This window comes from Adiantum capillus-veneris, chromosome 13 (genome assembly GCF_014529385.1).
Source record: "Adiantum capillus-veneris isolate H3 chromosome 13, ASM1452938v2, whole genome shotgun sequence".
In the NCBI taxonomy this organism is placed as follows: Eukaryota; Viridiplantae; Streptophyta; class Polypodiopsida; order Polypodiales; family Pteridaceae; genus Adiantum; species Adiantum capillus-veneris.
In genome coordinates, this window is record NC_140943.1 from 79,775,756 (window position 1) to 79,801,409 (window position 25,654).

Below are 25,654 nucleotides of genomic sequence, written 5' to 3' on the forward strand. Positions count from 1 at the left end.
AAAAATCCATATCCTGCTCGGTTTGCCTGAAAATTTACTTGAAAGTCAGCACTTTTCACAAAAACAGTCTAAAACAGCATTTTCTCACTTTTTCTCTAATCTACGGGCTGAAACAGGCATCAAAATGTAGGAACCAGCAAAAACACAAAGAAGCATTATTTTTCCTCGTGTCGAGGCCTACAAGTGCTACATACAAAACTTTTCCAAATTTTGACCATAGTACCCTCGAAACTGGATCCCGAGGGGTGTCCCGAGTCAACATTTGAAACCACGAGAATGATTAAAATGAAATCCTGTACTGTGGAAAAACACTGGAATGAACAAAATGTACTCTAAACAAAAATATTCATCAAAACTTTGCAGAATAAGTTCTATTACAGTAGTTCACACGATTTGGTGAGAGATCGAACAGTATGTCCTAACGATTTGTAAAAAATGGTTGATAGCTAGAATCTGGGCAGATCCCAGGTGGAGTCCAGCCAAACTAACACGGCGCAGCAAAACGAAATCGCAGACGCACAGTCACTGCATGGAAAGTTTGTAGCGACTAGCAGCTCGAGTGCGCCATGGAAATAGAGTGCATTAGATATAAAATAGAGTTCGTGGTTCGTAGGTCTATAGGGCGACTTCCACGAAGGCGAGCCTGACAGGAGTCCTATCGCAGGTGCTCTTTCTCTCTCTCTCTCTCTCTCTCTCTCTCTCTCTCTCTCTCTCTCTCTCTCTCTCTCTCTCTCTCTCTCTCTCTCTCTCTCTCTCTCTCTCTCTCTCTCTCACAGGGTGGTCTCAAAAGAGCGTAGCAGCAGAAACTCTGAGTGTTCGCTCCCTGTAAAATTTGCCAGTAGCAGTATGTCCTAACGATTTGTAGAAATCCCGAGTGTTCTCTGTGTGCAGAGTGTGCGTGTGTGTGTGTGTGTGTGTGTGAGTGTGTGAGAGAGAGAGAGAGAGAGAGAGAGAGAGAGAGAGAGAGAGAGAGAGAGAGAGAGAGAGAGAGAGAGAGAGAGAGAGAGAGAGAGAGTTATTGATTTTTTGTCACGGGAACCGAATAATAGAGATTGACAGCAAAAGATAGAGAAAGAGATCTTTGTATTGATGAATCTTTGTAGAGTTTTGATACTACAGAGATGCAATTGAATATGGGCGCACTCCGTTGTACGGAGCTTGAACCTCCCGACCAAACCCGAGCTTCAGTTTGCTTGCATGCAGCGTCTCACTCGCACTCGCACTCGCACTCACAGAAGAAGAGATCGGTGAATGATCCCCAAACGCACCACCCGTCGTGCTTTTATCCTTCTTTTCCTCGAAAAGCCTGCACGATTTTCGCACCAAGTATACCTGCGAGAATAATATAAGAACGTGATCGCTAAGCGATCTGTAAAGGTTAGATTTCTATCATGACACTTTGCACAGATCCTGTTTCACACATTGATTTCTGCATCGCCTACAAAATAGCCAAAAGAACATACTCGTGCAACCAATTCAACATGATAATCAAAGTACAAAACATAATTATATACCTTCATGATGTCAATTTCCATACTCTACCATGAAGAAATAATCCACTTCTTGGTTGATAGCAGGGAGAACTGTATGATGTTGTATGTCTGCATGTCCCTGTGTACACTGCACTGCTGCTGCCTTCTGTTTGTTTTCATCATAACTTTTACAAACGAACTTAGAACAGAGCAATCCAGGTACTCAAAACGACGGGAATAGGTTTGGTCTATAAGGCATCGTAGACAGAATTGCAAAACACGTCTCTGTTTGGCTAAAAACGCAACTTTTAGGTCGCAACTCATAAAACCTCTATTTTTTGGTCTCCACTACTTTTACAACTTATTTTAAGCCTACCCATGCATTTTAAGCTAAAACACATAAATATAACACATTGATATTAATAAAAATGTCAATTTTACTGTTCATAGACAGACTATCTGTTATTCATTAATCTTTATCAAATCCGTCTTTAGTGTATTATTTTTTTTAAAAAAGAATATATGTTCTCTCTTAATATCTCAACTCATTCATATAAGCTCTATTGAATAGACTATTCAACAATCTTTCAAATCGTGCTAACGAAAGATATGTCCTGCTACATTCTTTTCGACTTTAAGAACTTCAAAGACTAGTCCTATTACATTTTTACAGCAGTATGTCCTAACGATTTGCAGAAATCCCGAGCGTTCCCCCTGTGTGCATTGTGTGTGTGTGTTAGTGAGAGAGAGAGAGAGAGAGAAATTGATTTTTACAGCATGTCCGTTCATCTGGGTACATGATGTGAGGGTTATATTTTAGGTTTTTTAAAGAGGACAAAAGCTTGCTTAAAGCTTTCTGTGTGGCAGTAATGGTTCTTTTTTTTCTTTATTTAGAGAGAGCACGCATACACAATGGCTTCGTTGAAAAATAGTGCGAGAGGTGCGGCCAATAGCACGAGCGAAGAAGTCATCCCCGTTAAGAGGAGGGGGCGTCCTCGAATGACCATAAAGGAGAGGTCCTCAAACGAGTCGAAGAGGCTGAAAAAGTTAATGGAGGTGAGTGTGACAATCTCTGTGAGAGGGGAGGACATATATACATATCTTCTTCCACGCGTTGAAGAATTCTTACAGAAGGAGACATTAGCGGGGATGTGCGCAGTGGAAAGAGGAGGCATTGTTTTCCATTTGCATTTCTAGATGGTGGTTTGTATGCTGTCGTCGTTGTCTTTTATTGCCATCAGCAAGAAGCTGAAGTCATACTTGGGTTGGGACAAGGAAGGGCCGGCAGGTGCGAACATCCTATGCAGAGCTCTAAAGCAGAAAAATATAAATACCTTCCAGGGGATGGTAGGCTACGGCATGGAGGACAAAGGGGAGCCGCACTTCCAAAAGCTGACTCACAATGTCATTGTTGATGATATCAACAAGGGTGTAGATTTGTATACCCTTTACAGTGTAGACAACCTCAAGAATAGGGTACGCCTAACACCGAACAATATTTTCGACCGTGCTGCAATGTATTGGAAGTTCAAAATGCGGCACCCTCTAGGGAACGATTTCTTGTCCACCTTGCACATCATGGTGCGTACCGAAAAATACTACCCTTCATCATCATGGATCATTCCTTACCAAGGCCGAAGAATGTACCTGAAAGAGATAAGAGCGATGTGGCACTCCATGGCTTTTCCCTCAACCGTGACTTACCACGACATAGTCATCATTTTTGTGGCCGATGACTTGTACGCCAATGCACAACCAAGAGCCGATTGGTTTTGGTCCCGATGGGATGCTATAGAAAGGGTGGCATCATATTATTCTTCTTTCTTTTCCATCCGTTCATTGCTTTAGGTACTTGTCACTATCTGTGAATAGCAAGGAGCTTACCGATACGACCGCATTTAAAGAGACCAACGTGGACGATCCAAAAGCCAATTTTATTATCATTGATGACAGTGATGATGATGACGAGGGCACACAGATAGGCAATGATTTCATGCCTCTTGTGCATCGCACAAAGTAAATACTTGTTGCATCTTGAAGGTTTATAATTCATGACTATTTCTTTTCCTTGAATCTCATTTTTTTGCCGTTGGATTCTAAATGTTGGGCTCATTCTTGTTTATGAAAATCGTAATGGAGGAGGGGGGTCATTTGAATGTTGTGGAGGCCATTGACACACAGGACACGTTAGAGGGAGTGGAGGAAGGTCTTGCTGAAAGATTAAAGGAAATCCTGCTACAGTTTTGGATTGAGGTCCATGGCCATGACAATGGCACCCTTAAGTCCTTCAAAAAAGAGTCTGAAGAGTCAATAAAAAATGTAGTTCAAGATTGTCAAGTATATGTAGCGGATATCCAAGTAGCTCAACTAGAGGAGCAAATATTGTCATTACGCAAGGAAGTTTCATCTTTAAAAGTGCAATTGAATAAATTGAAAGCACTTGTGATAAGACTCAATAATGTAATCGGACATTTCCATTCATGAATTTAATCTGATTGCTCTTCGTTCTCTATCGAATGTGTAATTGTCGTTTCTATCTACTTGTCATGACACATCAACTTGAATTTATGCCTTACCAGTTTTTATGACTTGTTGTTTGTTATGGCATTCCTTTACCTTCAAGATTCCTTGGCATCTTGAAAGAAATAAATTTATTTTGAAGTCTATCAGTATGTACCAGTATGAGAAAAACATTTTCAAAAACATCCTTAATGAGAATCTTGCCTAGATTTCTGGAGCAAGATTTTGAAGGGTGAAAGAATAGGAAAGGTGAACTGTAGTTTGCATGGGAGAGAAACTGCACTGTGACGACTATTATAGCTCTCTCTCTCTCTCTCTCTCTCTCTCTCTCTCTCTCTCTCTCTCTCTCTCTCTCTCTCTCTCTCTCTCTCTCTCTCTCTCTCTCTCTCTCTCTCTCTCTCTCTCTCTCTCTCTCTCTCTCTCTCTCGGGCGCGGACTTACACACACACACGAGAAAGGTGATAGATGAAAAAGCGAGCAGTGCCAAGGTCTATGGGCATGTTGTGTGGCGTTAGGTACGCAACTTGAGCTCTCTCTCTCTCTCTCTCTCTCTCTCTCTCTCTCTCTCGTATAGTGATGTTGGGGATGTCTTGCAGACACGCTTGTGCTCGTGATCAATATAGCACTAGGGGCATGTTGAAGGAGGAGGAAAATATAGCTTAGGCCACGAAGCGTTTGGGGGGATATTCTTGGCTATTGTATTTTCATTTAGGGTGAGCGAGTAGGAGCTAGCAGCTACGATCCAAGAAAGGGAAGATGGTGTCAGGGAGGGTAAGGCAACCCTCCAAGGGCACGATGCAAAGCCTCCATGCAAGGGAAGATGGTGTCAGGGAGGGTAAGGCAACCATCCAAGGGAACCATGCAAAGCCTCCATGCATGGCTAAGAAAGCTCAAAAAGGAGGAACGTGGGGTGGAAGGCCTGCACAGAGTCGGGAGTTTGGAACCAGCCAGGAGAGACTACCCTTGCATGAACAAAGGCCACAATGCGACCTGCATGGATTCGGGTTGGGCTTGCTCCCAAAGAGAAAGTGCCAATCCACGCTTGACAAAGATAGTCTCTTTGGTGGCTGCAACGAAGCAATGTACGCAGAGCAACAAGAGGATTTTATTACTCTCTCTCTTTGTCTCTCTCTCTCTCTGCACTTCACCATCGCTACAACAGAGTAATGCTTTTGTTTTTTTTTAATGTTTCTTGTCATCCATCTTGGAAAGATGTCGTAGGGTAAAAAGGGATCCTCTACCCGCTAAGTAAGATTGACTAATGACTAAGGCTTTATCTCTTCTACCTCATAGTCGAGGATGACTATGATTTCAAGAGAGAGGTAATGTCATAAAATATAATATCTAACCAACCCAAATGATTTTAACTCGTATTAAACTGATCATTTAATGTGGGAGAATATACGGGAACAAGGGCTAGAATATAGACATGTGCTTACAGATCTATCTCAACACGGGGCCAATGGTAAAGGGGTTTCAAATCAGAGATGGTCTGTGAGCGAGCAAGGCTAACCAATGGAGATTAGAAGACCTTAGGGTTAACTTCATTAAAGACCTCCAAAGGTTAGTGTAAAATTCCTTTGACCTTAGATAAGCTAGCTAGATGAGCTTGAGGTGGGAACCCGGCCCAAGCTTAAGGTGCTTTTCGTGCTTGATGACTAAGGTGGTTGAGGTGTTTGACGTGCTTTCTGACTAGGGAGCTTGAGGTGCTTGTGGGAACACTACCCAAGCTTGAGGTGCTTTGTCATGCTTGCTGACTAAGGTGCTTGGGGGTAAAGTGTGCAAAAGTCAACAACTATCCCTACAAGGAGGGGGCTAGAGAGAGAACACACACACCTCACACAAGGTAAGCTTGGTTCAAAGAAAGTATATAGGATACTTGTCAAGTTCCTCTTCATGTTGCCCTTATGGTGTGAATAAAGCCTATTGGTTGGCCTCCCAAGGGGTCCAATGATAAATTAGTTAAGTTCAGTAATTGTTTTAGCATTTATCAGGTCCTCTCTCTCAAAGGGGAGAATGAGACACTTGTCCCAAGGCTAACCTTGTTGCTTGATATACCCCTGCATGTGATTCACTCGACTTGGAGAGGTCCAGTGATGGGGGGTCGACCAAAAAAATCTAGGGGGTTTTTTGAGGGGTATACTCTCCCACACACACTCACACACACCCTAATTGTGTGAATTGAAAAGTGCAAGATCTCCATCTCCTTCTTCAAGCTAGTAGAGAAGTTGAGAACTTACACCAACACTCTTGGCTATGGAATGCAAACCCAACCAAGAGCCATGCTTCAATGCTTACATTTTCCATCTTCTCCATCTTCATTACTATGCTATTATGTATGCTAGCAAGAAGAGTGATGATAGATGAGGAACTAATTCTTTCTCCTATGAAATGTTTCTTCTTCCTCTTCTCTACCCTCATTCCTCGCTAGCTCTCTCCACCTTCAAGGGTGTTTGAGGCCTTGGGATGGAGGCTTGGGATAATTAAAGATTTCCACAAAGTTTATGTTATGCTCATGATGCATGAAGATTTCCATCTTGATTGCATCACCTAGGTCACAAGGAACACAAAGATTGTATTGTTCCAAGTCTCTCTTGATGGAAGAAACTATAATACAAATGCCTATTGGAGGGGGGACCAGCTCCACATAAATCTGGTCCTCAAGTATTGTCATGTTCTCTAAACTCTCTCTCTTGCAAAATTATTGTTCATGCCAAGTTAACTAAATGCTATGTTTATGTTGCTACCATCAATTAAGTTCACCCTGTATGCTCACAAAGTAATTTCACAAAATTACTTTCTCTAATTTCCGCTACTCTCTAAGTTAATAGGCCATTTTCCTTACACACTACAAGAAGCTATTCATATTAGCGACGCTCACACAGCGACGCTCAAAAAAAAAATTCCCGGCGTCGCTATGAGCGTCGCAAATTTACTCGTAAATTTGCGACGCTCATAGCGATGCCGGCTGGGCTAAAAAAATAACAGAGAGCGCCCAAAAACTCAGATCTCAGATCTGAGTTTTTCGGCGCCCTCAAGCAAGAGCAGGTAACGCCCTCTCTCTCTCTCTCTCTCTCTCTCTCTCTCTCTTTCTTCTCCACACACACACACACACACACACACACACACACGAGGAGAGGAAGGAGAGCCAGGTATGCTCCTTCCCTCTCCTCACTCTCATGTTCCCGTCCCCTCTTTCTCTCTCCCTCTCTCTCCCTCTCTCTCTCTCACACACACACACACACATAGTGTTTTAGAGAGAGAGAGAGAGAGAGAGAGAAAGAGTACAAATAAAAACAAAAACGCACACACACATACATAAACAAATAATGCACACATACATTGAGAGAGGAAGAGAGAGAGAGAGCATGCATAAACAAAAAATGCACACATTGAGAGAGGAAAAGAGAGAGAGAACATGCATAAACAAAAAACGCACACATTGAGAGAGGAAAAGAGAGAGAAAACATGCATAAACAAAAAAACGCACACATTGAGAGAGAAAGAGAGAGAAACTAATTTAACGTCGTAGGAAACTAATTAAAATTAAAAAACCTAAAGATCTAGCCGACGAGGAGTTGAACTCAAGACCTATTATTCAAGAGGTAAATGGCATAACCAATCTATCATACTTGGCATGGGTGATAGAAAGGTTATACCATTTATCTCTTTTTATTGGCACACACATCCACACACGCGCACACACACAAGAAGAAGAGAGTTATAACGTCGTAGGAAACTATCCTAAAAGACGTTAAAGATTAGGTTAGATGTAGACTTACGTTAAATTAGATTTAGGTTTATTTAAGTTAAATTAGATTAGATTTAGGTTTATTTTTAATTAGATTTACGTTTATTTACGCTAGATTTAGATTTACGTTATATTAGATTAGATTTAGGTCTCCATAGACTGCGATGCCTGCATGAAGTGGGTGAAGAAAGCCCTCAATGGAATATAGGGTATTGCTGCCTTCACTCATGGTGGGCTCCGTCGATCCAAAAGTACTTCAGGGCGGATCTTCAGGGCGGCAAGAGTCACTACATCCCCGACAATGACCATCTAGACAACCTCTAGTCATTCAACAACAACTTCAAAGTTAGTAACAAGAGCAGGAACGGTCCAAAGGCCAGGGCCAATTGCTGTCGTCAGATGTGGATGGAGATGAGGCAGCGTCACCGCCGAAAGTTAACTCTCACATCTTTAGTGATGAGAATGCCAACTCTTGCCGAGTTATGTGAAAAATTATGTGTTAAATCAATTTTAAGGTTCTTATAATCCCTGTTAGTTTAGTTCTTTGTTTTTAATATAACATAATTTACGTTAGATTTAGATTTATGTTATAATAGATTAGACTTAGGTTTATTTAGGTTTACCCACACACATACACAGACACACAAGAAGAAGAGAGTTTTAACGTCGTAGGAAACTATCCCAAAAGACGTTAAATATTAGGTTAGATGTAGACTTACGTTAAATTAGATTTAGGTTTATTTTTAGTAAGATTTACGCTTATTTAGATTTACGCTTATTTACGTTAGATCGAGTCCACACAAGAATTACTTACGGTTTAGGGTTTAGAGTTAGACGAACAGTGAAAAGATCTACTGTGAAAAGATGTTAAGATGCTGTGAAGTGCTACAGCTAGAGAAGAGGCAAAGGGGTTTTGTCCACTACATGGAGTATCATGTAGATGTGGGTCTGTAGATTTCTTGTACCCACAAATATAGGTATTGACCAATAAAGACAAGATTATAACCCGGTGGTTCTGATCTCCGTGCACCTCTAGACCGAGGTGTGCGGGGATTGGACATGACTAGAGAATGTGAGGTAGAGAGAGAGAGAGAGAGAGAGAGAGAGATAAGACGAAGAATGCCAATAGAATATTAAATTTGTTGTCTAGGTTATAAGATTTTTATCGCATTATGAGTAGTGACGAGGATGTGGGACCGTCCAACAGAAACACCTATCTCTCAACGAGGGTTTTATGTCCTTGTAATCAATGCAAGCATGCTGTGCGACGGACAAGACGTGTTTCTTTGCAGCACGTTCATGAATTTGGCGAGTTCGATTCATCTATTATCGATCAAGTTGTTGCCAATTATAACTCGTCGGACTCTGACGCTGGCCAACAAGCAGCAATCTTGCAACCCAATAGACGTGTTCGCAGGCGCTTTGGTCAAGCAGCATATGTGAGGCCACAAGATGTAGCCTCTGACAGCTCGGGGGATGATCATGCAGAGCACATTCCCAACGAGGCAATGTTTGGCCCGAGATTGATGAAATGATCGAGACGATCATGGATTCAGAAAGGCTTATCTATGATGATATGAAAAGTGAAGCCGATACGCCATTGTATAATGGAGCATGTATGTCTAGATTGAAAGCACTCCTGGTTCTTCTCAACATGCAGGCAAAGTTTGGATGGAGTGACACTAGCGTCACAGCGCTTTTCAGGTGATCTATTACAATTAGTTTACTTTAATAAAACTCTAAATGTATAATGATCTGATAGATTTTTACACGACTGTATCGTATTTTTATGTTGTGTAGATTGCTTAAAGAGCACATACTACCAGCTGACAATGTGATGCCAGATTCCCGAGATGAAGCAAGAAAGATTTTGCGAAACTTGGGGATGGATTACAATTCTATCCATGCTTGTCCTAATGACTGCATTCTTTTCAGAGGGGAATACATAGACATGGAGAAGTGTCCGAAATGTGATTCCGAAAGATATCGAGTAGATCTCCACGGGACAAAAATTCCACAAAAGGTTTTGTGACATTTTCCTCTGCATCCTCCCATCAAGCATTTCTTCGAATGTAAGTCCATGGCCGCCCTAGCATCATGGCATGAGGAGAATAAATCTTCGGATGGTGTGCTACGAATTCCTGCAGATTGTGCAGCCTGGAAACATATAGATGGAACATGGTCGGATTTTGCCAGGGAAGCTCAAAATTTGCGCTTAGGCCTGGCTATGGATGGCGTAAATCCATTTGGTCAAAGATCAACATCTTACAGTGTATGGACCGTTGTCATCGTCAACTACAACATTCCCCCGTGGTTGACTACGAAGAAGGGTCACCTATGGCTAAGCTTGATTGTGCCAGGGCGATATAAAGTGGAGAATATGGATGTGTATCTTCGTCCACTATTGGAAGAGCTACAACAATTGTGGATTGGCATAGAGGTGGTGGATATGAGCTGACACACAGGACGACGGAATGCTTTGATCAGAGGCATTCTAATGTGGACCATGCATGACTATCCCGGGCTAATAGAATGCTCAGGTGATCTATTGACACTCCTCACTCAAACACTGTAAATCTTGTTTTTTCCCATAGTTGATCTATTATCATGTGTATACATGCAGGGCTTCAAACAAGCGGATACAGAGCATGTGTCACATGTGGACCTAGAATGAATGCACGTAGGGCGCCCTCACTGAAGAAGCAAATCTACGAAGGTCATCAAGCGTATCTTCCAGAGAATCATGTGTTACGCAACGGCTTTTTGGGAAGAGAGCCACCAAGGATGTCTGCACAAGCATGGTTAGAGCAGAAGGAGATGTACGATGACGGACTGCCTCTAGGGATGAAGAGACTATATCTATGGTACGAGTTACCATACTGGCCCCGACTCATGATCAATCACTTGCTCGATCCAATGCACATATTCAAGAATGTAGGTAATCTACTATGGGACCATCTGACCGGCAAGAAAGATACTTTGAGAGCCAGAGTTGACCTTAGAAATGTGGATCGTATGGAGCAATATTGGCCGCAAACAACGTCTGATGGATCGATAAAACTCCCTAAAGCACCATGGATTTTCACAGGAGCCCAAGAACGCAAAGTAAAAGAGACCATTCAATCTTTGCGGACCCCCACTGGCGTAATGCGCTCGCTCCGAACGTGTTTTACTAAAGACGGAAAGCTTACCGGTTTGAAGTCACTCGATTGGCATAAAATGTGTGAGGTACGTTCATAGTGGACTTTAATATCATTGCTGCACATACTTTACAGTTTATTTTACCGGTTGCCATTGAGGGATGTTGGTCTCTCGACATCCGTAACACAATCTACAAACTTGCAAAGCTGGTGCAATGGATCTCACAAAAGGAGATCAACGTAGACTCCATACCATTCGCCAAACTAAATGCTGCGGAGCTTGTGTGCATGTTTGAGAAACATTTTCCTACTACCATGCTAACCATTCAGGTGCATCTTCTTGTTCACATAGTTGATGAGGTGGAAATAGCTGGCACAGTTCATTCCAGATGGATGTTCTTCTTAGAACGTTTCATGAAAACGCTTAAGGGATATGTGCGTCAAAAGGCACGTCCGGAGGGTAGCATGGCAGAAGGTTGGTTGGTATCAGAGTCCCTAGTGTACATTGGAGAGTGGCTAGACGGATTTGATAAAGTCCGGGACACGCTATGGCGAACCATAGATGATGAGCGCATATCTGGGATTGTCATGTGCAATCTCGGTGTTAAGAAGAAGATGACGGAAGATCTAGAGGCTAAAATCAACCGATTTTGCATGCTTCACAATCCAGTGATGCAAAAGTGGATTTCACAATATGAGGATGCAAAGCAAGAGCGACAAAGGGCACGAATCGAGTGGAGACGGGGAAGACGACCACCGATGCACTATCCGACGGGTCTGGAGAGCCTACCAACCTTCATGAGCTCGAATAGTTAACAAGAGCATTGTGAACAAGTAAGTATGTAAATAGTTAACATCCCCCTTTTACAAGTTATGTGCTTGAAAGCTCTCATGTAAGTTATGTGGCTCTGGCAGGTAATATTTCATCCTACAAAGTCTACATCAAACTGGTGGTACGTCATAGAGATAGCCCCTCGTAGTGCAAGGACGTATGAAGGCTACCATGTGCCAATCACAACGGCATCAATGGAGGAGATCAGAGAAGATGCTCAATCAGAAGCCGCTGCGGTGGTGCCAGACGAGCATCAAGATGCTACTACTCTATATGGGGTGTATGTAGAGGAGCTACAAAATGAAACAGAGGATCTGTGCTTAAACGGAGAGCTCTATATAGATATAGGAATTTATGCTGAGTTATGCGAGGATGAGAGAGAGATCTCTTAAAGCCACAAATATTGTATTTGAACAATTTTGCTCTGTGTTGTAAAATCTTTGGCTCTCTAAGTACCTTCCATGGTGTATAACGCTCTTTTCTACTCGCGCTCACATCTTTTGATTGAAAATTCTAAGTTTTCGACTTGCCTCTTCTATCACTCAATTCATTGCGTCATTGTATTTATATGCGTCATTACGTCATTGTATTTAATGGTCTTTGCGTCATTGTCTACTCTATTTATTCAATATTAAGTTTAAATATTCGTGTGTTTAATGCAGGTATGGATGATGAGGAGTTTCTTTCTTCTTTGTCACCGTAGCAGAGACAGTGGTACGTGGAGCGTCATCGCTCTGGCGCATCATCGCGCGTTCCTACTCCATCCGCATCTCCCTCTCTTTCGGAGCATTCGGCGCGCTCCGAAGCTTCGACGTCGATGAGACGATCTTCACACTCGTCTAGACACCGGTGCTCTAGTGGTGGCGGTGGCGGTTGTTGTGGGGATTCCGCCGCCGATGCCTCCACACCGCCTCGTGTTCGACGAGGCTCTTTACCCTCCCCTTCTTTGCGTGCCCCCACACCAGCCACAGCATCGCCATCTACGCCAGGTTTTGCGCGGCTGACTGTTCCTAGCAGCCACACACCTCTACCTACTCCGCCAAGAGCCACCCCACTCGACACTCCTCGCTTTGGGGCCCAGACGCCGGTGGAGACACCTGACGTCCGTACCCCCATCGACACACCGCTAGAGACCCCTGCTCGGACACCCAGGTTCACGCGTCACCGGCCAGAGGGCTTGCCTTACTCCGTCGACTTCAGTGGCGGCATCATCATGGATGATGACGGCAAGAAGGTGATCTCGCGCATGCATGGTCTTTGCTCTCAGCTGTTTAGACACTACATACTAAACAAATGGAGTGAAGTACCAAGTGATTTAAAAAACAGAGTCATCAGCATACTTCATGATGAGTTTCTCGTTCCAACACGGGATCAGCGCTTCAATGAAGACCTGATGAAGATTCGAATGCGCGAATACTGCAAACACAAGCGTTCCGAAGTGCAAAAAGCAATCAAGAATGGGTGGAACAGGCCAGATTGGCTGGCCAAAGAAGATTGGAAGAATGCGAAGAAAGCAGCGCGCGAGAATCCCGACAAGTGGAATCAACAAAAGGATGCAGCCAGAGCGCGAGTAGAGATAGGGAGCTCGCACCACTTGGGGATCGGTGGATGGGCATCATTTGAGGCCGATTTTGTAAGTGTTTTCGCATTGCTCTTTATGTTCGATAGTTTAGGGTTTATGAGTTTTTTAATTCTAACATAATGAAATCTTTGTATGTTTTGATAGTGGTCGATGACAGGACGTGATCCCACACCGCACGAGCGCGAGTACGCAGGCAGGAAGGGCTTAAACGCCCTGATGGACATTCTCAGTTCTCGCGGCGGCATGGTTAGTATTAGGGTTTACTCTTTTCTATTTTTTGTATTGTTTTATAAATGTCGTTATATGTTTATACTTACTGAAAGCTGTGTTATTGTATTTTTTTTGCAGAATCCGACATATACGCTGCTTGGACGCGATGAGATGTCTGACTAGACGACGTCAGTTTAGCCGTAGCTAGATAGCATTAGTTTAGGGTTTCTCATAGCTTATGTATCATGAGACGGATTTTATACGTCTTTTTGAACCATGTATATTATTACATTTGTCACTGCAGTTCCTTTTGCCAATCAATTCTTTATGCCTATGATGTTGTACAATTGTCATTATTACATTTGCCAATCAATTCATTTTGCCTATGATGTGTACAATTGTCAATTTTACGCTTGTCAATTTTGCAAACAATGCGTCTTGTGGGTGACTATTTTGGGTCTATTATCTACCCTTGCACTTTTTTTTAAAAAGTGAATCAAGTACAATATGGTTGATGGGTGGCAGGGCATTCAATGCACTGTCACAAAAAAAAAAAATCTCTCAGGCGTCGCTATAACCGTCGCTATTTATGGCTCTGTAGCGTCGCTATAACCGTCGCTATTTATGGCTCTGTAGCGTCGCTATAGTCTTCTGTGTAAACGTCTCTATAACTGTCGCTATGAGCGTCTCTATATAGCGACGCATTTAGCAACGCCTATAGCGATGCTCATAGCGACGCTCTCGTAGCGACGCTCGTAGCGACGGTTTTAGCGATGCCAGGGGTTATAAAAACCCATTGTATTTTCGTCGCTAACAGCGTCACAAGAGCACACAACCTCTTGTAGTGACATTGGTATTAGAGCATTTGGTTTCTCTTTTCTTTCTTAAGAAGAGAGGTCCTTAAGTAGCCTATAAATGGTTGATCTTGTTAGTTATATTAGGGTAAGTGGCATTGGGATCTATTATCGATTTTGTTGAGCCCACTATGTTGGATATGGTGCACACCTTGGGATCTTTGGACTTAATAGTGGGGGTTTTTTAGACTTGCCTATGGATTTATCATTATTGAGCCATAAAAAGTCCGAATGGATCTAGCCCTAAGAGATTTTGCAATATTAGACCCACTTAACTACTCTATATAATTAACCACTTCGAGCTATGGGTGTAGATACTTAAGTGCCAATTTTCAAAGGCTAAGAGGAGTGACAACTAAGGTTTGAATTGCCAAAGCATACACAAAGTAAGTACATAAATTTTGTTAACATGGTTGATAATAACCAAGAGAGTAGAAGGAACATTGATAAGTTTAATTTTGCACATGAAGGTGTTAATGATGACGCCCCCATGTTTGTCAATTATCTTGTTACTAGGTTTCAACAAGCTATAGGCAACCCTGCTTTGCAAGCCGAAGTTACTAACGACTTCGCGCTTATGGGATTTCCCTTCCTCTCCAAGAGGAGAGAGAGCTTAGGAGACCTCTTGAAGAGACCCCCAAAAGAATACTCTCTCCCATACGAGAGGGGGGATCCAAAGATCAAGAAAGTAATGAAACTTTAAGTTACTTTGAAGATGTGTTTCCATGAAGACGACGGTCTAGACAATCGCCAACTCCTCCCAAGAGGAAATTTTCAACCCATAGTCCTTCTCCTCGTCACTCCGAAAAGGAAGAGAGGAAACAAAGGAAGAAAAGGGCAAGAAAGAGGTCACCCTCTTCTCCTTTTTCTTCACCTTCCTCCTCTTAAAGCTATGGCTATTCTCCTAGAGAATACAAGAAGGGAGGCAATCGCAAATCATACCCCGCATGGAGAAGGTCACAAAAGCTCAAGAAGTTTAAAGAGGGAGGAAAGAGTATCTCTTTTCTCACCTATGATGGCACCTTTGGTGCTACTAACAAAGTGTTGGACTTCATCCAACAATTTGATGCAGCCTTTGGAGATTCGGGCTTCACAAAGTCCTCCAAGCTACGCCATGTAGCTATGCACTTCCAAAAATTGGTTTGTCAATGGTGGGCTAGCCTTCCTGTATAGGGATCGATCAGTCCACCCATAACTAATCGGGTCATAACTCATTCTCAACTCATCCAACTAATAGCAGTAACTTTTGTCTAACACCTCATGCTACGGACTAGCCCCACAAACCTTGTTAGGATTCCAAAAATAACTGATGGCACATTTCCCAAAGCAAGTAACTTTGGGCCATAACTGGCCCCCGACAAACATTCAACTAGCCATAACTTTCTTTTTAGAGCTTCGATTGACCATCTAAGAAGACCAACATGCTTCACAACTTGAGCTCTTGATATTTACCAGCTAAAACTATACTTGACCATCTGTCCCTATCTGCCCTACCCGTCAGGGATTTACAAAGCCTTCTAACTTAGAATTTCAATATCTTTCACATCGTGGCTCTGTTTGAGGATCCGTCTTGATCGGCTTCTAGAGCACTTCAAACAATACATTCCTAGACATTAGCACATCATTTTGAACACTTGGACTTGCCATCCCAATTGGACTTTCTTGGAGCCTTCGTGGCCCAAAAACTACATTGTACATGCATTTCCACCAGCCTCTGCTCACCTAGGTCATACATACTAGCGTTAACACTTGGTCCCACACCTATAGGCATCCATAGACTTGTATAGAACACTTTCTAGCTTGGACCAACTTTGATTGCACCGACGTCATGACAAGGGAGGGTGAGATCCCCTCTCCTCAATAAAAAGAGCTAGGTTGTATTGGCCGCGTGCGATCACCCCCTTTGATTGCCATGTCATCAACTTTTGTACGCTGCCACCATTGATGGCCTCCACCACCACGTTTCCCAAAACCGCTCGATAGCTCTATCACTATGTGCGCCCCAGAGCGCTACCACCTCCACTCACACAATGCCCAAGAAAGTAGCCATAGCCAACCATGCAAGGAGCTCCTCACTCCGCTTGATGCATCAAAATGCGGTTGCTTCCACAATATATACCATGGAGTTGTTGATTGTCGAGCCCCATGTGGGTTAATGAGGTGCCACGTGGAAATTCCACAAGGCTCCAAGCTCATAAGCCTCCAACCTTCAAAAACATCCCAAGTGAATTTCCCCCCCCTTCAACTTTAGTTCCTTGCCATTTGATACTCCCAAACTTGGTGATCAAGCCGTCAAAACCCATTGAAATTTCTCATTGCGGACTTCAATCTTGTAGAACTTATTGCATATTGACTATGTCGTGATCGCCAACCAAAGCGACCAAAACTAGGAAAAGTTTTTTCCACCGCACCATCCACTGACACTAACATCAACTCATAATATCTCCAAAATACTCATTTGACATGCCATCAACTCCTATGGTCTTCATGCATACTTCTCCTAGAAACTCTAGGGAACTTCAAAACACATCATATGACATGCTTTCCAATGAATCCAAATTGCCATACAAGTAGCCCCTGTCAATTTTCAAAACCTTGATCAGCTCATAACTTGGCCCTTTTGCAAGGACGCCACCTTTGTCTACTCACTCTAGCTTTGACTATCTAGGATCGGCAAATCACTCTAACTTTGAACAAGCCATAACTTACACACCAGGTCTTTGTTTGAGGATCCATCTAGAACAACTTCTAGAGCACTTCAAGCACCACCTCACAAAGAAAAAATCTAGTACTTTGAACACCTTTACCTATCAACCCAATTGGTTGATTTTAGGGCCCTTTTGGCCTAAGAAACCACATAAGACATACATCTCATATATCACTTGCTTGCCCAGGGATTTTATGGCTACCTCAACACTCTAGCTTGCACCCATGATCGTACATATCCTTGATTTTTCCATGTGCCATGGATGACACACTTTGGATGCACCAATTCTAGGGTATGGAAGAAATGCCTCCTAGCCTGATGTAGAGTCCAAGGGATGAAGTGCAAATAGGGAATCAAGGAAATCAAGGCATGATAATTGCTCCTCAACGTTGGGTACATATTGCTCATTATTTGTTAGAGAAAATGCAAGAGTCTCATTTAAGCGTGATGTACAGAGGACAACCAAGGCTAGGCAAAGTCAGAGCTGCCTGGTTGATGTTACAATTGTGGAGAAGAAGTTCATTATGCTCCAGATTTCCCGCATCCTCCCAGGGAAAGAGGGGATATGTACCCATTGTTTGCCAGAGGCAGAGGGTAGGGTCCATTCGATGGTCAAAGAGAGCAACCTATGGCTGAGAATCCTATACCACCAATTCTATTGGATAATGATGAAGTTACTAGGGTTAATATCATTGGTGTGGATAAGTAGGATGTGGATGTTCTTGCCAACAAAAGATCACAAGGAGAAATGGAGACATAAACTGAATAAGAAACCAGAGTTCATAAAGGCAAAGAGAAGGTGCATGAGGGTAGGAGCATCCAAAGGCTAACAAAATAAGACATCATTGCAAGATCAAGCAATCTCTTTTTTAGCTTGGGTGGGTCATCTGGAGTATAACATGGTGGCTGATGTCAAAAGTCAAAAGTCTAGCATTACATTTGGGAATCTGTTAGGATTGAATCTCAAGTTGATCGAGGCAATAGTCTACCAGTGTTAGTCTGAGGATTCCATGGGTTTGAGGTAATGTGCATGCAGTACAAAATTTGGCTCTAAGGGTAGGGAATCCACTGGATGTTTCTTCCTATTGTGGATGTCTTAATTGAGAAGAAGATGCAAGAGCAGACATACATTGATGGTGGGGCACATGTCTATGTCCTAAGAAAGGAGGCTATGAAGGATATAGGCATCAAAGTGGTGGTTAAGTCCAATGTGTAAATGAGGATGACCAACCATGCAAAGGCAAGGTGTTTGGGGGTGGCTCATGATGTGAAGATAAAGGTAATGGGAATTGAGTTCCTCATTGAAATTTTTGTGATGAAATCAGGTGTGAGAATGCTTGCCCTGTTATTCTACGGAGGCCATGGCTGCTTGTGCAATTGGAGCTAAGCAAGATGAGGAAAGGGGAGTTTTCAATTTGTTAGAGACAAAGAGCATGGTAGGAAGCTAGTGCTTGATTGGAAGACTAGGGAGATCCATTTTCATGCCGTGGTAGGAGATGGTGGAGGTGATTTGAGCACCATCTATGAGTATGAATCGTAATCAACATATGATGAGGGTTGTATTGTTATATAGGAGGAAGAAAGTGATGAGGACCTATTGAAGGATGATACGGATTTGTTTGGAGTCACCATAGACTCCCTAGTTCTAAGGAAGGTATACAATCTCCAGTTTGTAGTGTGGATGTAGTAGAAGTAGAGGGCATGTTGGGTGAAGATTTGACCAAGAAAGAAAAGAGGGGCTATGTGGAGTTGTGTACTATGTATCCCAACCTATTAGCTACGGAGTATAAAGACCTATGGGGAGCCAAAAGAGTGGAGCATTGGATTTTTCTTAAAGAAGGGTATAAGCTAAGGACACAAAAGCTACAAAGGCTGGGAGATATTCAAAAAAAGGCTTTGCAATAGGACATCAACAAGCTACTCAAAGCAGGTATCATTTATCCAGTGCAAGAGTCTGAGTGGGTTTCTCTTGTTGTTATTACACCCAAAAAAAAAGGCAAGTGGAGGGTGTACATAGACTATAAACCATTGAATGTAGCTACAAAGCAGAACCATTCTCCCTTGGATGAGATTCTAAGCTAGGTAGTAGGGAATGGGAGGTATTTGATTATGGATGGATTCTTAGGGTACTTTCAAATTGATTATGGGAGGTAGTAGGGAATGGGAGGTATTTGATTATGGATGGCTTCTTAGAGTACTTTCAAATTGTCATTGCTTTGGCGGACCGATTGAAGATTTTCCATGGGGTTGCTTTGCTTATTGTAGGATTCCCTTTGTTTTGGTTGATGCCTATGCTACCTTACATGATTGGATGACCAGGGTGTTTGGGCCATATTTGAATAAGGTTATCATGGATTTTATGGATGATATAGGTTGCTATAGTTTGAGGGCAGATAATTTGTCAAAGTTGAAGCTCTGCTTTCAAAGGCTAGACAAAGAGGATGGTCAATTGAATCCCAAGAAGAGAAAGTTGGCTCAACCACATGCTCATTAGTTGGCCTATGTGGTCTTGTAGAATGGTATAGAGGCTGATCCCAAAAAGGTAAAGTCTTTGGTGTTGATGGAACCTCTCGGGGGAGTTCACCATTCAGTTACCCCTATATAACGTGCATTTGCGGGGTATTAAAAAATCCCTCTTTTAACATGTCTGAATGAATAAAATGACCCCTTATTTTAAGATTTTTTTTTCAAAATTGAATATAAAACCCCCTTATTTAATGTATCTCTCTTAAATTTCCTATTTTTTTGCATTTTAAAACCCCTCCTTTTGAACTCACATTACACATTACATGATTACATAGTGCATCCCATGAGGGGCCATTGTAACAGGTTTGGATTTTTTTGTACACAAGTTGAAGTATTTTTATAGGTTCTTTTGGATGCTTTCACAATATGTGTATCCTCTTCAAAAAATGAGTCAACACGTTGATGGCTTTGAATGGTCTGAAGATGCACATGTCTCCTTTGACACGGTGAAGGGGATTCTTTGCCGATTGCCAATGGTTTGTCTTCCCAACAAGATGATTATTTCTATGTTGCCATGATGGTAGGCATTGTTGTATAGGTGTGGGGAGATGTAACAAGCCTATCTACTTTCAAAGTGGAGTAATTATCCTAGGAGAAAGGACTTACACTAAATTGGAACAATGGGTGATGACTCTAGTTTGCATGCAAGAAGTTTAACGTGTATTTGATCATTTACAAATTTTGTGTACTCATATCTAACAATTTGTTGCATGAGGTGTTGCTTCATCTAAAGACATGAAGACATATTATGAAGTGTGTACTAGAGCTATAGGAGTTCAAGTTTGAGTTAAAGATTGATCACACAAGTAGGTCACATCTCACTGATATTCTAGTTAACATAGAAGTTGATTTACCGGTGTGTCCAAGGGTGGTAGGAAGGAGCTTTTGTGATGTGGCTCAATGGGGCATAAAAAAGGGTAATATAGAAAGCAGGAGGAGGAGCGGTGATACATGATCCACAAGGTAAGGTGATCTTATCCAAGGCTTATGATTTAGAGTATGTTCACACGAACAAGGAGGCAAAGTACTTGACTCTCCTGCATCTAGGCCTAAAGTAGTGTGTGGAGTTTGATATTTCTAGGCTTGTGCTAAAGGGTGATGCCCTCTTGGTCATTAAGAAACTTTTAGGACAATGACACGTAAAGAGGGATTCTCTTAAGACTTGTTTTTTTAATAAAAATTCCATTGAAGTTTTTCAAAGTCATGCAATTCAAGCATGTCAAAAGGGAGCAAAATCAAGAGCTAATCAAGTGGGGTCTTACCATATCCCAAGCGAGAATTTCCAAGAAAACTAAAACTTGAGCAAAGATCTAAATGGAATGGGCCCCTCCAAATCCATCTTCTCTTTGCTCTTCCCTCGCACCCTCTTTCTCCCAAAAGCAAGCAATATGCTCTCTCTCTCTCTCTCTCTCTCTCTCTCTCTCTCTCTCTCTCTCTCTCTCTCTCTCTCTCTCTCTCTCTCTCTCTCTCTCTCTCTCTCTATGTGTGTGTGTGTGTGTGTGTGTGTTCCATGTTCCTACACCTTGCTAATGAAGCATTTAAAAGAGAACTAGGCACACCTATGAGTGCATGGTGTGTTACCCTCTTTGGAATCTTAGAATTCAAAGGCCACTCTCTGCGCTTCTCCACCTTGGCCCTCTATGATGTTCATGTGCTACAGCTTCCTCCTCCTCTTATCGCACCCGTCTCCACAACCATAGTTTCCTCCTCCCCTGTTGTAGTCTCCTCCTTATACTGTAGTTGCCTCCTCCTCTACCACAATTTCCTCCTTCCTTGCTGCACTTGCCTCCAAGAGTGCACGCTGACGTACATTCAATTCATTAACAAAATCATGATATTCGGTGCACTACAGTCTCCAAGAGCTACATGATTCTTTTATGGAGTTTTTGGTACTAGATAAAGATGGTTGGTTCTATTTTGTGAGCTTCTTTTAAAAGATAATGGAGCCAAAACAAGTAGTTGCTCAATCCCAGTGGCAGAAATGTTGGTACTGTCCCTTCATTGTTTCCACTGTCACTTGCAACAAAGTTTACTCATTCAAAGGTCGAGACTATATAGAACCACTAACGATAGACAAAATGACTCTACATAAAATTTTTAAGAACTTCATTGGTCTCTTCACCAACCCGCTTTATTAGCCAGTCTCTTCATTAATCATGTGCTTTAGACCGTTTTCTGTGTGGAGTTGTTGTTTATTTGGGTCCATGACGGTGAAGCATATTGAGAACTTTGTTTTACCAGATTGTTTTGGGTATGATCCTTTGCCAATTTGGTGATGATTGCATTCCATCTAGGACCCATTTTATGACAATTATCTCTATAGAGGTGAGAGAGGGGATGGAAGTCGTCATTGGCTTTATCAAAAAGTCAGTAGGGTTGCAGTGTAGTGTGATAAATGTTTCATCATTGCTAAGCGCTAATGAGACCATTGTGAAATCCTTTTTTTATGAGGAAGAGAATGGATAGCTGCAGGCTAGATAGGAGTTGTGGTGGGAAGAGCTTTCATGTGAAATCAAAGAGCACTTAGGATAACTGTGAGATTCGAAGGAAGCCAAGGAGCTCATAGGAGAGCTACAAGAATGACGAGTTGAAGGCCATGAAGTAGCTATGGAGGGAGGATCTTGCATTTTCAATCAAACAACATGTGTGAGAGCTACAAGAATCAAAGGAAACCAAGGAGTTTGTCTGAGCTGTGAAGTCCCAAATCAAAGAGGCTACCTTTCCATCACTTGTGTGATCACTGCTGTTAGGAAATAAGGTGTAGCTAAGTAGATAGTTGAGGAGAATACTTAATGGAGAGAGATAATTTTCACACACAAGAGATTATAGAGTAGAGAGAGAGAGACTACACATGATATACGTGGTTCACCCAATGTGGGCTACATCCACGGGAAAGGAGCCACTTAATGGCTTTAGTACCTCAAACAAGAAGTAGGTTACAAAGGCATTATACCCTTAATAGAGCTCCCACCTTGCTTCACTCTCACCACCTCACACCCACCTTGTTGAATCAACTTCACACTATGAAATGTGTGTAGAAATGGCCTCCTTTTATAGGCCAAAAGGGTTGCCCTCTCTCATAAGAGGCAGCCATGTGTAGCCGCCCTTGTGCAGATAAGTCCAAATCGGACCCTCCAATCTGCCCATGTGTGGCCGCCCTTGAGAAGACAAGTTCGCTTTTGAATTCGGCCAACGACCACCGGCCATTGACTATCGGCAACCGGCCAAAGATCGGCCGTTTTCCGATCACTTTTCGATTGCTGGCCGACCGTAATATTCTGGTGAAGAGGAATATTCCGACCAGTGATTTTATTTTCCAGCGAGTTATTTTTCTTCACACACGATGGATTCTCCTCATAATGGGGGCCTTACAAATGTGCATTTTTAACACAAAATATTACAAGGGGTAAATCAAATTCCATACTTAAGAATCTCCCACTTGGATACTGATCTCAAAACCAAACCAGTGACTACTTTCCATCCTAGCTTCTTATCCTTGAATGCCGATTTGATGAGCAAAAGCCCAACTTCTCTTTGTTGACCACCTTTGTAAACATGTCTCTGCAAGATTTTCACTTATATGCACCTTTCCTAGCTTTAGATGTCCCTCTTCCAAAAGAGTGCGTATGAAGCTATATCTCACCTCAATGTGCTTTGTCCTTGAATGAAAGGCTGCGTTCTTTGCAAGTTGGATAGCGCTTTGGCTATCACTATACAAGACACAATTTTCTTGTTTGAATCCAAGATCTTCTAAGAATGTGTGAAGCCACATGATTTCTTTTCCTGCCTCCATCATTGCTACATACTCTGCTTCCATGGTAGAAAGTGAGACCACTTTCTGCAGCTTTGAAGTGCAACTTACTGCTGTGCCTCCAACCGTGAAGACATAGCTAGTAGTGCTCCTTCGAGTATCTTTGTTAGAGTTAATGGCGTTCAATCTTTACGAATTGTTCTTTGGAATTGTAATTTTGTGCTTACCATAATATATATGTTTTGTCTAGTGATTGAGATTAATTGTGTGTACAAATCCTCTTGGTTCATATCAAGATAACTACACTTATATCAAAAGAAAAGTTATAGTCTATAAAGGATAGTATGATGGGATCCGGTGAAAGAAGTATTTCATTGAGCCTTTCTAGGTTGAAGAGAAACACTATATGTTCTTCAAAGTTTATTTTACGGCTTATCCATTTGTTAATTGTAATAGATCGCACAAAGTAGAAGCGATATAAATTCACATTATGTGGACTATTCATCTATAATAACACTAAAATGTACAAAATGTAGATATGAGAGAAGTGAAGAGAAGAAAAGTTTCCCTCCCAAGCCCTATTCTTGACCGTAGGCAAGAAGGATACTTTGGGGAGAGATGTACGGGAGATATGTACCTTGTGCACTAGTATTTCTTCACAACAAGAAGGCTGTTGATATAGCATTGCTGCTTGAATTCCTTCAAGAGAAACAATTAGGACATAAGGGACATGGAGATAGGAGTAGGTAGAAGTAGTAGAGGACATGGAGGTATATGTTGGGCTTAGAGATAAAAAACAAAAATTCTACAAAATAATAAAGCAAAAAAAAACCTTACTTATCAACCGCTTCAAGAGTACTTGCCAATTTGATGAAAATGGCAAGAGATAGAAGACTTCATCCTTGATTGACTAGAGTCGATGTTTACAAGGATGCTTTCAAGTTTAGCTAGCCTTTCTCAAAGGCAAGTTTAGAGCTAAAGGCTAATTTGGCATGAATCCTCTCACTCCCTCTTGAATGAATTTCAAGGAAGAAGAGGTCCCCTTTTACAAGTGAAGGGAACCCCCAAGGGTTACACAAGATAAAGAAGAGCCAGTGTGAACAGGATTTTCCAAGTTTGAAATGGGTTGTCCCTACAAGATGTGGGCAAACTGGGGTCCAACAATTTGATCATATCTCCTCAACCCTGGCTCCAAAGAAAAAGGTAAAAATAGGGACAAAAATTCAGCTCATAAGCTACGATGCCCATTTTTTATATATTTTCCAATTTGGATTGGAACCTTGTGTAAAAAAATATTAAAATAGGGTACATTTTTTGGCAGTAAAAGTCTTCTTGTAGTCCCCTTAGCCTTGAATTTCATTTGATTTCAATGGACACTTGATGCAATATGAAAGCATGACATTGCTCCTTGATAAAGTTTTGTAATCATCCTTGTAATAATGCATTAAAATAAGTGTATCTTTGAGAATCATGAAAGCTAGTGTCCCACTAAGATTTGATTCCTTCCTAGTAGCTATTAAAAAGAAATATATTAAAAATATAAAAAAATACATTAAAAATATATATATTGGAAGTTATCCTAGATATAGGATCTAGCTAGGGTGTGAGATGATAATGAGATAGTAAAAATAAGGAGCCAATGGTTTCTATCCCAAGTTAAAGAAGCGTAGGTATTGATACTTTTTTCCATAGTACTTTCTAACATTAAAGTAAGATAAGATAGAAAGCTTATTATTATTCTTAGATATACATCTGTACATTATAGGAAACTTGTGTAGTTAAAACATTGTAAGATAGATCTTGTAGCATTCATACCACTATATACGTGTCACAACAGGACATCGCGGTCTTTACGAGATCGTCATTCAGTATTCTTATTTGATGATAGCCACTTTTAAGATCAATCCTACTAAATTAGGTAAAACCTTGGAGCTTATCAATAAAATATTTGACCCATGGTACGTGGTATCTATTTTTAATATAATGATATGGTTTAGCACTCGATAGTCCACATACATGCGGTATGTATCATCTTTCTTTTGCACCAAAAGGATTGGAGAACAAAAGGGAGAGGAGCTAGTACTCACCATCCCTTTGTTTACCAACTCTTGTAGTTGCCCGATGATTTCCTCTTATTGAACTTTGGAAACTCATTAAGGAGGCTTATTAGGCGGTGAGCTTCCTAGTAGGAGCTCAATTTGATGGTCATCATCCCCTCGTTTTAGAGGTAAGACCATAGGGATATTAGTGATAAAAACATTTTTGAATCCATTTAGAAAATTGGACAAATCTAACTCTTCTTGATTTCT

At 41.7% G+C, this 25,654-nt stretch overlaps 1 pseudogene; it reads left to right on the forward strand.

Annotated features, from left to right (window-relative positions):
• Window positions 1-2,669: 2,669 nt before the first annotated feature.
• On the forward strand, window positions 2,670-3,956 carry LOC147444318 (uncharacterized; annotated as a pseudogene).
• Window positions 3,957-25,654: the final 21,698 nt, after the last annotated feature.